The sequence below is a fragment of the Mauremys reevesii genome, linkage group 1, assembly GCF_016161935.1.
Source record: "Mauremys reevesii isolate NIE-2019 linkage group 1, ASM1616193v1, whole genome shotgun sequence".
NCBI lineage: Eukaryota > Metazoa > Chordata > Testudines > Geoemydidae > Mauremys > Mauremys reevesii.
This window is the reverse complement of record NC_052623.1, coordinates 69,124,115-69,136,765: the sequence shown is the minus strand read 5'-3', so window position 1 is coordinate 69,136,765 and position 12,651 is coordinate 69,124,115.

The following is a 12,651-nucleotide window of genomic DNA, read 5'->3' as shown; positions in this document are numbered from 1 at the left end:
TAAACTTCTGGCTGCAGCTAAGGAAAATCATCAGGCCAAAGTTCACCAGAATCAAGTTTGACTTAAAAAGACGTAGAGACCGAAGCATTGCAGAGTCATTCCAAGCAATGATCATCAATAATCAGCAGAAAATTCTCCACTGCTTGCTCTAGAGGAAGATGTAGAAACAATGACCAACCGTTTCAATGCTGTAATGAATGAGGCAGCAATGGATGTTCTTGGGAAACACTGTAAGAAGACAAAACCTTGGGTCACAAATGAAATACAAATGTGTGACATTAGAAGAGAACTCAAGAGAGAAAAGAACCACACTGAGGGAGCTGATGAATACAGAGCAATTGTCAGAAAGATCAAGAAAGGAACAGGGGGGAGCGATAGCTCAGTGGTTTGAGCATTGGCCTGCTAAAACCAGGGTTTTGAGTCCAATCCTTGAGTCCACTTAGGGATCTGGGGCAAAAATCAGTACTTGGTCCTGCTAGTGAAGGCAGGGGGCTGGACTCGATGACCTTTCAAGGTCCTTTCCAGTTCTAGGAGATAGGTATATCTCCAATTATTATTTTTATTATATATTTTAAGGTAGCCAAGGATATATGAATAAAAATAACCCAATGCTCTAAATTTGAAGAGGATATCAACAATAAAAATAGCAAACAAGCCTTCCAGGTTATAAAAGATCTGACAATGGAAAGATGGACCAAAGCTAATGCAATTCAAGATGAAGAAGGGAACAGTCTTACAGAAGAAAAGGATATCATCAATAGGTGGATCATCAAATTACTGCTCTGACCTATACAACCAGCAGACAAATGGAGATCCTAGTGTCCTAGGTAGCCCAGATTCAACAGAGGAGGATGACTTTCCAATACTGCATGAAGAAGTGGAGACAGCTGTGAAATCACTGAAGAATGGAAAGGTATTGACAACATCCCAGCCAAACTGATGAAATTCAGAGGAGAAATAGTAATAGATGTACTCACCAAGATCTGCAACAAGATCTGGAAGACCGGTGAGTGGCCCTTCATATGGTTACAGTCACTAATCATCACTCTGCTGAAAAAAGGCAACCTGCAATTGTGTCAAAATTACCGGACCATAAGCTTAATTAACCATCCCAGCAAAGTGATGTTGAAAGTCATGTTGAACAGATTGAAGCCACAAATGGAGAATGTCATCGCTGAAGAACACGCTGGCTTCCATGATGGAAGAAGTACCACAGAACAGATTTTCAGTGTTCATGTTCTATGTGAGAAGTACTTGCAGCACCAGGAGAACATCTACCACATCTTTGTTGACTTCAAGAAGGTGTTTGACAGACTATGGCACGAAGAATAGAATAGAATATCAGGGTTGGAAGGGACCTCAGGAGGTCATCTAGCTCTCTGGGAAACCATGAAGTAGTATAATGTTGGTTGTAAGCTTATTCTTACCATTAAACAACTGTATACCAAGGTCAGCAGTGCAGTTCTCATCAATGGCATAATAGGAGAGTAGTTTCGCACCACTGTTGCAGTCTGGCAAGGCTGCCTTCTTTTGCCAACACTATTACTTGGATCACATAATGGCTGATGCCCTAGAAGATCACATATGCACAGTCAGCATTGTGGGGGAGTGAACAATCTCAAATCTTCAGTTCGCTGATGACATTAATGGCCTGGCAGGTAGCGAAGATGAAATTGCCAACCTTGTGAAATGATTGGATGAAACCTCCGCAAAATATGGCATGGAAATCAGTGCAGAGAAAACCAAGCTGATAACAAACAAACATGATAAGATCAGCTCACATATCATTGTCAGTGGAAAAAAGCTGGAGACAGTGAAACAGTTCAATTATTTGGGGGCAATCATCACTGATGAAGGATCAAAGGCAGAAATTCTGGCAAGAACTGCACAAACAACAGCAACAGTGGCAAAGCTAAAGCCGATTTGGAGGAACAAGAACATCTTCCTGGAATCCAAACTGAAACTGCTGCATGCACCGGTTATCTCCATTTTTCTGTATGCGTGCGAGACATGGACCTTACGGCAGAACTTGAATGGAAAATACAGGTAGTAGAGATGAGATACTCCTGTAAAATCCTGGGCATCTTCTACTTTGACCACATCACTAATGAAGAGGTCCAAAACATCATCACCCAACATGCTGAGTCATATGAAGATGTCCTGATGACGGTGAAGAAGCGCTAGCTGAAGTACTATGTCTATGTAACAAGATCATCTGGCCTATCCAAGATCATCTTCCAAGGGATAGTATGGGGAAGAGAAGAAGAGGTAGACAGAAGAAGAGATGGGCTGACAACATAAAAGAGTGGACAGGAATGGACTTTGCGGAGACTCAAGCACTGACACACAGTCATTGGGGTGGAGACAATTGGTTGATTGCTCATCAAAGATGGTACCTCAATGACCAGTGTGGTTATGGGATTGATGATAATGATATTTAGAAAAACAAACAAACAAAAAACTAATATCCCAGCCCACTCAGAACAACACATTCTACTGCATACACTTCTCCCACTGGGGAAAGAATGAGAGAACAAACACATGACAGATTTTAGTCACTCACCTTGCTTAATGTAATACTGGAAGGCACTCAGATACTATGGTGGAGAGCATGGTATATCAACATATACAGAATAGAGTGGAAACAACTTTAAAAACTATTATTTGGTTCTTCTCATTCCCTCTAACTTTTCTTCACTGAAAATGTAGCTGTTTCAAACTAATAATTTTGGATTACTAATATTGGCTTTCTACTGTATGCTGATATCACATAATATAAATAGAAAAGAGAGAGGGAAATTAGCATCCTTTGGAAAAGCTATTTTGTTTTCCTTTGGAATTGAACATAATTATAGTTTAATGCATTGTAATTTTTCCCCTAGTCTTAACTAAGATATGTCTCTGGTGCCCTCTCTCTTCCTCCCCCCCCAGCCACCTGCCAACAACTTGGTTTGAAGTCCATTGATCTGAGAGTGTAGTGATTTTTTCCAACTTTAAAAAAAAGATTTTCTAAAGGCTGATATTGAAATCTGAAAAATAATCAAAATTCAGCATCTATATTATGTAAATATTATCTTACAACAGACTCAGCTATAGTGCAATACAGTGTGCACTTATTGAAAGAGTCTCCTGGCATCTTTTATTGTATGAGATGACTAGCCCCCCGCTATAGTCATTTTTAATACAGTAGAAAATTGGAGTTCCGAAAAAAGTGTCCTTTACATGTCAAAATTATTAGGTATAATTTACACCAGAAATATTTTTGATGATTTTAGGGGAAACCCCTGTGCTCACCCTTGGAATTTGATGAGGGGAGAAAGCCTCACATATAGCAAAATGGGGTGGAGAGCCAGGAAGGGACAAAGCCTAAATGCTTTCTCTGACCACACAGAGACCTCATAGGAAAGATCAAGCGGAATATGATGGAAAATGGGAGAGCAGGAGGGCAACTGCTGTCTGTGGCATTGGCCCACCACCAAGCCTGTGGAACAACCCAGAGTAAGTTAATGATGACAGGGAATAATCCCCTTCCAAACAGAACCACAGCCCTCCCTGGCATCTCTTCCTTTCTCTGCTCCTAGGGCTAGCCCCTCCAATTTCTGGTCTCGAAATTGATGCAGAAAGGGGCAGACAGTGTTTCGGATGGGACAGGGAAGAGTGAGTGAGCCAGGGTGGGACAAGGGAGATGCAGATAGTAAGCTCTTCAAGGCCAGAGGGCAACAGAGACAAGACAATCTGGCCAAGTAGTATTATATTTTCTTCAGCAGCTTTGCACATTGAGGTTGTCGTTAACAAGAGTGCCAGGATTAGTTGAGCTGGTGCTCACGGAATTTGGCTCGCTGGTTAGATAATTAGCTTCCATGACCGATGTCAGGTAATGGCAGGTGGCGTGACAGGGATGCTGATCCATTGCCCCCAGCTGCATGTTTGCTGTCACATCACCCGTTATGGTCTCATCTCCCAAGCCAGGATGCTAGGGCGGAAACACTCTGGTGAGAGGAATGGATATCTGTTATAATCCCCAACCAGTCCCTCATCACCAACTCCACAATTTGCCCGCCTGGTTTTGATCTGTCCCATCACCAATGATTCCTGTTGAACAGGTTCTGGACCGGGCAAGATCTCTGTGCAGCCAAGCAGTATTGCTTGGGCCTTCATGACAGCTCTTTCTGCAGCTGCAGCACAACACAGATGGTGACACACACTGTCGATGAATGCCTGCTGACTAGGTTCAGTGATGGCCTAGAAGAACTGCATCATGCCACTGAAGATGCCATCACTTGGCTAGACGACTATACATACGCTAAATAAAATAGCAGTTTTGCCTTTTAAGGTTGTCCCTGAGGCCTGGAGGAGTCCATGAGATCACAGTTCCAAGGGATCCTTACTGTCAAGAAGCAGAGTTTGGGGGTAGCCAGGGCCGTAAAGCTGTGCAGGTAGACCTGCAGATCTTCAAGGTTCAAGACAGATCATGTGGTCTCTTTCATGGGGAATAAAGAGGCAAACCATGTGCCCTGACACAATGATCTGAGGGAAATTCTATCACATTGTGGGACAGGATGAATAGGTCTTTGTCCACTAACTTGTGTGGGCTTCCAGCCCACTTAGTGAAACCGTCTTCTCTATTTCAGGATACCTGTCAGGTGGAGAGGACATGACAGCATGACTAAAACACTGCACTCTGTGTGGGGTAATAGCAGCACAGAGGTACAGTGTCTTCTCTGCTCTGATAACCTTGTTTTTGCTGATCAACAAAGAGGTGTGAATTTGGGGGCCAAATGGATGGGAAAGAAACAAAACCCCACCTCTCTGGGTGACATATGAAAGGCAAATAAACTCCACAAACAGACTTGAGAAGTGACTAATCCCCAAGACGTGAATAATCCACATAGAGGAAGTTATGGCCCCACATTGTTTAGACTTGGAATATATGACTTGGTTCAAATTCCAAAATATTGTTCACATACAATGTTGCTATAGTTTTCAGTAAGAGCTGCTGGGCTGTGGATATGATAAAATGTTGCCCTTCCCAAATAGCATACATTCCTTTTTAAATGCTGTCCTCCTTTTAGTAGTTTCCCCTTGCATGGCTTGGTAGTCACACCTTTGCCTTGCTGGCCGCAGGGTAAAGTGATTTCAATTTCATAAAAGTTGTGGCTTGTAAACACAAAGATATGGTAAGATATGGGGGGTTTGGGATGGAAATATTCACGAAGTAAATACAGAATGGTTAATGTCTGTCCCATTGGCTTTATTTAAAAGGCCACAAGTGAATGAAAACCAAGATACTCACAACCTGTTTACAAATATGTCCTGTTTTTATCTGTGATTGCTTCACTGTGCTGCTGTGCTGCTCCAGTGCACTGGGCTTCAGTCACAGACTTTATATAAGCAATGTATTACTTTCCCAATGAAAGAAAATGTAATTTAAGCAAGCTTGTCAACAGTAGGGCCCAGCAGGCAGGCTAGGCAAGGAATCCAAAGAAGGGTCACATTTCTCGGCTAGTACAGAAGATTAGAAGATAAAGAGTCCTATTTGTAGAAGTGACTCAAATCAGATAAGCACAATGCAACCTGAAAAGTTTGTTATAGGAGAGACTTGTAGTCTGAACACAAAACAAGAGTCAGGTATAAAAGCTGTATGAAAAGTACTGCACTCCATATCATGGTATCCTGAGTGCTGTTTTGTGACTTTAAACATCAGCCAATTGCCTCAAAAGCTTTTACAGAAACCTCAAAACCCTGAGCTAATAATTCTGTATACACTGGTCTCCACTTCCTACCCATTTGCCCCCTCTCCCTAGCTGCTTTTTGCAATCTGCAGATGAGGTAGTAGACTGTCTCCCTTCCTGCACCATACTGGGGCCAAGGATTCACCTCCCCTGGGCAGCCAATCCTACCATCAATGTCTTTGAAAGGGAGTGGATCAGAAGTCAGGAGCACTGTATATGAATTCATTATGGCCTCCAAGAGGAGAGAAAACACCTTGTCCCACCCATCACAGAGACATAAAATGCTATATCAGCTTCATCAATGACATACAGAGCTCACTAAACCCTAGCAACTGTATGCTGGAGATTGTGGGGATTCACTTTGTATTCTAGAATGTGGTTGTGACAGATACAACAGTTTCCTGCAGGAGACAAAATTGTGGCTGCAAAGCCAATTGCCATGTGGGAAGCAATACAGAAGACAATCCCAAACTGTACTTCCAGATTGTTAGATAAGCACAGTCAAAAGTGTAACATCCAGTGCCTTCCATCGAGTCCATTCTGTTGACAAGAATGGTCACACAGGGAAACCCACTGGCAAAGTCACAGTCTCATCCCACTTTAGTGGCAGGTGGGGACATGGCTCAGCGTTCACAGCACACACTCCCCGTCAGTACCAGTCCCAAGCAGGGGAAGCTAATGATCCAAACAGCAGCCCAAATTCGGTTATAATCCTGGTCATGTGCCACCTGAGGCACTTTGTGCTTATGCTAAGAAGAAGTGACAGATCTATACATAAGATAACAACCTCCTGCTGCTACCAGTTACTTCTTTAGCTCAAGTGGAGAAAAAAGTTTGTGTTCATGTAATTAAAGACTGTAGCATAACATATATGCACAACAGAGCTGAATCAAGACTCCCCAGCTATCCTAACTCTGGCATTTCCTAATTTTTGAGTGCCTGAATTGGAAGTAATGCTCTTTTAGCCTGGTGGTTTTGGATGTAACATAATAGAAATGCAGTCACTGCTTTAAGTAGCAGCACATGAATTTTCTTTTCTTTCCTCCAGTTGGATTTCTTCCTCTTGCACATACTGCATTTTGCTTGTTTTTAAGTAAATGTCTGACAGTTCTGGGCTCACTTGCAACATTATTTTTGTTTTTCGGTTTTACAAATACTTTGATGGTTTGCTGACCTTTTGAATTCTCTCTACCTCCATTTTTCCTTTTAGGAAGACAATCATCCCTTACCTTCTTCCCCTTTTCCTCCTCCAAGCAAGCAGTGGGTAAATAGATTCACGTAATTGAGGAAAGTACCCTATGCATCAACAACAGCACACTGTAACCACCCATTAAGTACAATGTTTGTTCTAGACTTCAACATCTTCACAAATAAAAACTTAAAGTAAATGCCATTCTGCCCTCCACATTTCAAGCAAGGATTTCACAGTAACCCAGGGAAGAATTCAGGGACATTACAAGGGGCATTAATTAGATTTCACATCCCATCCTAGGTGATATCTGAGTTTTGCAAGTGTGCTGATGTTTATCAGGAGAGAGGAATTTATGAGGGATAACAGAAATGTCACTGTTTCTTCCTTTCACTTAGGCAAGGTCTACACATAGTTTTTGTACCGCTATAACAATGTTGGTTAGGGGTGTGATTTTTGTACTGATGTAGTTATACTAGTACAGAGGTAGGCAACCTATGGCACAGTTGTCCCTCTATACCAGGGGTAGGCAACCTATGGCACGCGTGCTTAACATGGCATGCCAGCTGATTTTCAGTGACACTCACACTCACTGCCCGGGTCCTGGCCACTGCTCTGGGGGGCTCTGCATTTTAATTTAATTTTAAATGAAACTTCTTAAACATTTTGAAACGTTATTTACTTTACATACAATAATAGTTTTAGTTATATATTATAGACTTATAGAAAGAGACTTTTTAAAAAGGTTAAAATGTATTACTGGCACGCAAAACCTTAAATTAGAGTGAATAAATGAAGGCTCGGCACACCACTTCTTAAAGGTTGCCGACCCCTGTACTAGTACAACCCCTATTATGGACACAATTATAATGGTACAAGGATGCTTTATGCAAGTAGAGTTTATTCCCCTTTCTGTGTGGAAATAAGCTATATGGATACAACTGTGTGTACCTGAGAGAGGGTGAGGGTGGCGACGGTATTTCTGTAACCACACTGGTATAGTTAAAATGGTCAAATGTGTATGCAGTTGTATCACGGTGAGTTGTGGAATGATGGCTACAGCCTGAGTAAAAAGAAAAAATGCAGGAGCAGCTAGAGTTAAGTTTGTGCTCTTCATACCAGCAATTGTAACAAATCCATGTGCTAGAAACATAGCGCAGAATTGAAATATTTACCTCAGCGGGACTACTCATGGCAAGTGCTCATCGGTTTAAATAAGAGTAGCAAAATCAAGCACTGGCTGAATATACCACATGTACACTTAGGAATAGGTAATAATGTCATGCTCTACCAAGATACTTCAGTGATGGGCACAGAGTAAAGTCTAGACTAGACAAACAGAGGATTCTGCTACTTATGTTAAAGTACCTCACACTGTGCTGTTTGTTTCTTCAGCCAGGTTCTCCCATAATACATTATTTTTCCTTATCCCAGTCGTCATTCTCAATCATCAGCATCATCCACAGCCTCGCATTTTAACTGTTTTTTCCCCTTTCCTTTTCATTTTTCACTCTATCCTTGTTTGGCTTTACAAGGAAATGTTCACTCTGAGCACTACACAAATTCCTGTGACTACCACATACGTAAATATATTATTGCATCTGTGACAGAATGTTTTGGTTTGTTTTCATTTTGTGGCATTTAAAGCAATGCTTGATTTTAGTGTTGTTATCTCATTTGGAGGAAAGCCTCTGTGCTGACATATTCTGATATCACATTGGTTTTAGCCCTGCTACTTTCTGGCACTGCAGCTTTTTAATTGCTTGCAGGAACAAGGAAGCTGTAGCAAATCAATTTCAGAATTACAGCATGGTCCTTTTCTTATCAATGTAATTTTTCTTGTTTCATAATCTCATATTTCAATAATCCTTTATCTTCAATGTGGGGGACATGGTATATTGCATAGATACCTGTATTGGAAAGGTGTAGCTACAAGGAGTGTGAGGCATTGTTTCATGTGGTACCAAGTGCTCATTTGGGGACATGAAACAAAGGAAAATGTAAGCTATCAGGAAAAAATATACAAATAGTCTGATTCATTAGGCTGTGCAGATGCAAGGAACTTGGTGGAAGCAAATTCACTAGAGTCACTTCAATCTGTAGGGAACAGTCCTGCATTGGCAGCTGGCTAGACTATCTCGTATAGTAGGTCTTTCAAATCAATATTGTTTTGTGATTCCATAATGTCTGCTAAAATAAATTTCCCTCCTTGCTTATCATCTATGTTTATAATGTTGTTATTGTAGTGCTAAACATACTTGGGTGTTTCACATTTTTGTTTTTCAAAAGCTAAACACCATGTGAGGAAATTATTGCCTTCTGAACAATTTATAAATTCCAAAGACTACAGAAGTATAAATAATTGATTCAGTGGAAATGTCAGTTGTTTGAAAAGTCTTTATGCTAAGTCAGGATCAAAAAGATCTGCAACTTTAATCTGTGAAATATTACTTCTCTTCCTATATATTAGAATGACCTACTTGTGTATGTTCAATAAGAAATCTATAAATACCGGTCCAGTTGTTAAGTGATTGCAAAGATTTACAAATGTCATTTAGATAAATAATATGCTCTTTCCTCTTCAATGGTACCGTAGGTGAATAGCAGGGGTAGTACAGAGATTGTAGACTGTTTTACAAATTTTTAGCCAACCACTATCATATGAAGAAAATAAGAAATAATACTATTAAAATACTATAACTTTTAGAACAGCATGTCTGTGCTAGAAACATATCTTTGGACTTGAAACATTCAGGGGGAAAAATGAGTTTTTAAACTCATGCTGTTTTACATCCTGCAGATTCAACTGTCTGTAGTGAGAGGGCTTTGTGACTCTCACTGGTCCAGGAGTCTTTTGGATGTGCTCATTTGGTTCAGATGATAGCTGGATTTTTATGTTTTATTTGCCTTGGCAGCACTCTAACACACAACTAGAGGATCCTGTTGTTTATGGAACTTCTTCAAAGAGCTCTTCACCACTTTCTGGTGGGCCACATCTTTTCATCTAAAAGTGGGCACCGTACCACTAACAAATCTGTAAATTCATCTTGAAGTATGTTTTGGGGCCGTTCAGTGCCTTTGGTATTCTGCTACTTTGATTAGGATTTATCGCAGCTGAGATAATACTGTTATGGTTGCCTGTTTTAACTTTTACAAGGAGAAAATATCTTTGAAAAGGAAGAAAATAAAACCAGCTTGATTCCTGCTCAACAGGGTAGATTGGCTGTTATCATTGATAATGCTATTTCAGGGAGGAATGACATTGTTCTAAACTATAGTCTACTGAGCCATCGAGAAAGATTAAAAATATGTTGTCAAGCAAACATCGTCAATATTAAAACAACAAAGGGGTAGTTTATCTTGAGCTTGATAACTAGCCTTTTGTTGTTTTCTCTTTGCGTCAAAAGTATCATTTAAATTGGTTTCCATAATAAAAACCACAATCAAGCTGAGAGTAGTGGAACATATTTCAGGACAAACACTTTTTTTTTTAACAAGAAAGTGAATTTCATAACATATGGTTTATAGTTTACTGCAAACTGCTAGCAGTTCTCTATTACACCAGTTCTTAACATGGGACCAAAGGATAGTAGTTTTTGGTATGGTTTTATACTTCACAACTGCCCTGAATTTTAGTTCCATATGGCACAGGTACCAAAGCCCATGTTTGACTGGTAAAGGTCCCACAACAGCCTTATTCTTATTCTTTTCTGTTAGCTTCAATGAAGCGTTTTTTATCTCAATCAAGTCAGACATCCTGTCAGGGCCCAATCTTGACACAACAATGACAACACATATCAGAACAGTCAAAAGTTTACAACATATAATAAAAACTGAACAAAAGCCAAGCATGCTATCCTCCTGTGGCCTGAGTGGGACCCTAGGCAACTAGTGATTTGTAGGCTCCATTACATCCCAAATGTTCAATGTATCTTGCCCCTGGCACAGTGTCAAGGATGAGGAATAATCAGTCTTCAGAGATCACTTTTGAAATGCTATGCCCTATGCTTCCTTCAGGTGATTCATTCTTTCCGTGTTGTCAGGATCCATTGATGAAAGCTGACTCCTTTCAAGGGCCTGTGACAAGTGAAGCATCCCCAATACATGGAGAAAATGACACTGTGCAATCAGTACTCAAAGAACATACCATGAGCGATGGATTAGCTACTGCTTGGTAACATTGCAGTGAACTTCTCCTCCAGATTCAAGAGAGAACCCTGGAAGAGTTAGAGATAGCTTGGACCTAGGAAGAAAATGGTCAAGTAGGGAAGAGACTTGAAGAGTTTTAAACTCTAATTTCAGAGTCCCAATAAATCTAGCTGCTGTCTTATGCTTGGCGACAATATCCTATCCTCATAGCAAATCTGTGCATTTAAAGTAGGGTAGACCTACTGCAGAAGCATGAAAATTATGTGAAAATCGATTGTACTAATGCAGGGCAGTGCTCACAAAGCAAAAGCTATTAGGGAGGCATTTCTATTTTAATACATTTTTTAATCCCTTGTATAAATAATATATGCAATGTAATAAAACACCACTAAAACAGGGATCTAAGATGCTTATTTTTTTTTTAATCACTGGATACCTAACTCATTGCACTCAATTATGGTTTAAGAATTAATGATATCATTTGGAATGCATAAATTTGTATGCAAATCCAGAGTAGGTAAACCTTCTAAAGTGGATAGGTTTATACTTCATCCTTCATGTTTTACATTTATTCAGAATGTGTATTTACTATTGAACATTTCTGCCCTGACAATGCTACAAGAAAGACCAAAAAAGGGGCTTACTTTGTGTTTTATGTGTTTACCATCCATCTCACCACTTTCTTCAAATATTTTTTTCTTTCAACAAATGAAATTCAGCTGATATGACCTAATATTGCTAATTAATTGTTAAGAATTAAAAGGGTCTTCAGCATCATACAACCAAAAAAGAGCAGAGGTTAGTGATCCTTGGGGCTCTGCAAAACATAGGGGTTCTCTACCATCTCAATCCCTAAACACTGTTTCTTTTTTAAAAGGAATTTATTTTAAAAATGCATATTACAGAACTACATGGCTGGACCTGAATAAGTTAATCCTGCCATTATCAATTTCTTGGCTAGAAAAATAAACATTTCTGGCAAAGGATTTATTAGCTTCCCCTTCAAAGATCTTTAATTTAATGTCACACCGATTATTATCCCCAGCTAACAGTAGAATCTGTCTACTGGTCTGAAGTTGCAGTATTATATGTAAGCCTACATTCTGGTCCAGGGCCTTAGCGCAAATCCCTCTTTCTTAGTCCATCTTATTGAGCCAAACTCACACCTTTGTTATAATAACTCGCTCTTGCTATACCCCATCGGAGAACTACAGTGCAATCTAACAATGTGCTCTGAGTAAAGGGTATTGACTGGTTGCATTTTTTTTTAATTTTAAACACAACTGGCATTCTGGAATTAAAAATTTCTTGGGAAAACATTTTTTCCTCAATTTTTCAATTAAAAAAAAGTGCAAAACTCAATATTTTGCGGTATCTTAAAAAACAAACAAACAGAGTTTGTTTGTTTTTAAAAAAACAATGAAGAGTCCATCTGAAGAAGTGGGTTATAGCCCACGAAAGCTTATGCCCAAACAAATGTGTTAGTTGCTCTATAATCTCTGAATATCTAGAGATCTGGAAAAAGTGATGGATGTAGTGAACCCTGGAGCTCAAATCTGCTGGAGGAGGTGAAGACTGTAG